The following is a 1,372-nucleotide window of genomic DNA, read 5'->3' as shown; positions in this document are numbered from 1 at the left end:
CCTTATTTCAAGAGAAATTATCAGCCCCTTCGACAGCTGTCAACTCTTAAGGTTTCAATTTGACGTAAAATTTGTGACTAACGTGTCAAAAACCTTATCAGCAGCATCTCAAAATATAATTTCTTAATAAAAAAATTAATTAACAGTTCATTTGATTACTGTCAGCTCCCAAAGTTACTTTGACATAAAATGTTTGATCAGCATGTCTAAAAACCTAATCGCTGGGTTTTTTTTTTAAGATTTTCTTATTTTTAGAGAAATTGGCAGTTGATTTGACTGCTGTCAACTGTCAAACTCTAAATTTTATGACATATTCGGATTTAGCATTACAACAACACTACGATCCTGCAGTTTTGTTACAATCGTAGCAGTGCTTCTAATTTTTCGTGTAAAAAACACGGCTTCTTCGACCACTGTGGGGCGCATTAAAAGTAAATAAAATTAAGGTTATGATATACAGAAGATAATAAAAACATGAACGTGCATATGAATACGAAAATAATTACATACGTATGTATGTATTAAGGTCGCATAAATGTACTACGTCGGCTCTGTTTAATTACGATCAATTAAGCACGCATCTTTGCATATCAATCGCACGCCATTTAATGTGCTGTCAATGAATTATGATTGGCAGACTTGTCACCATATTATCGACATAGATATGTATGTAAATGTCATCGGTCACTATTCAGTGCAGTCATGGCATTATATTAATATGTATATAAGCACATTGTTTATTTAATTTTTGCAACGGCATACACCTGCCTTATACAAAGCATCACTCTTTTTGCATTGCCCTTTCTATTTACAATGTTTATGTAAATATGTGTACATACCTGCTCTTATTAATGAAATAAAATCGGAATGAATACCAATAAAAGCCATTGACAATGATTGCTCGCTTGAGTAAACGACCTACAGAAAAATTAAGTAAATGTTCTCACGTTTTATTGCCTATCAAATTTCATTGATTTGGTATCTTTCGCTTTCATTCATCTTTGTATTTACTCAAAATGTTCTTTTATTGATTTTAGCAGGGTTCGTATTTGCACACACATGCTCTGCTCACACACACGCCAGAAACACATTCAACTTGCACTCACTGCTCATACACATGTGTGTGCATAAGTGGAAAACAAACTCTACTCACAGAAAAGTGTGTGCTGTTTGTTATTAAGCACATGCACATGTGTGTGAGCCGATTTTTGTACAAATTTCAGCCCATGCACATGCACATAATATATTCTTAAAAGAATTTGTTTATTAAACGTTATTTTTTGAAAGACAATTCAATAAAAAGTGAGATGTTGTTTGTTTTTTATATGACAGAAAACATATTAAAAAATTATTTTAAGATTTGAGTTAGAAT

The sequence above is a fragment of the Rhagoletis zephyria genome, unplaced genomic scaffold (genome assembly GCF_001687245.7).
Source record: "Rhagoletis zephyria isolate East Lansing unplaced genomic scaffold, Rhagoletis_zephyria_1.1 Rzeph_scaffold_09631, whole genome shotgun sequence".
Lineage (NCBI taxonomy): Eukaryota > Metazoa > Arthropoda > Insecta > Diptera > Tephritidae > Rhagoletis > Rhagoletis zephyria.
The sequence above is the reverse complement of the archived record's forward strand: the minus strand, read 5'-3'. Positions refer to the sequence as shown.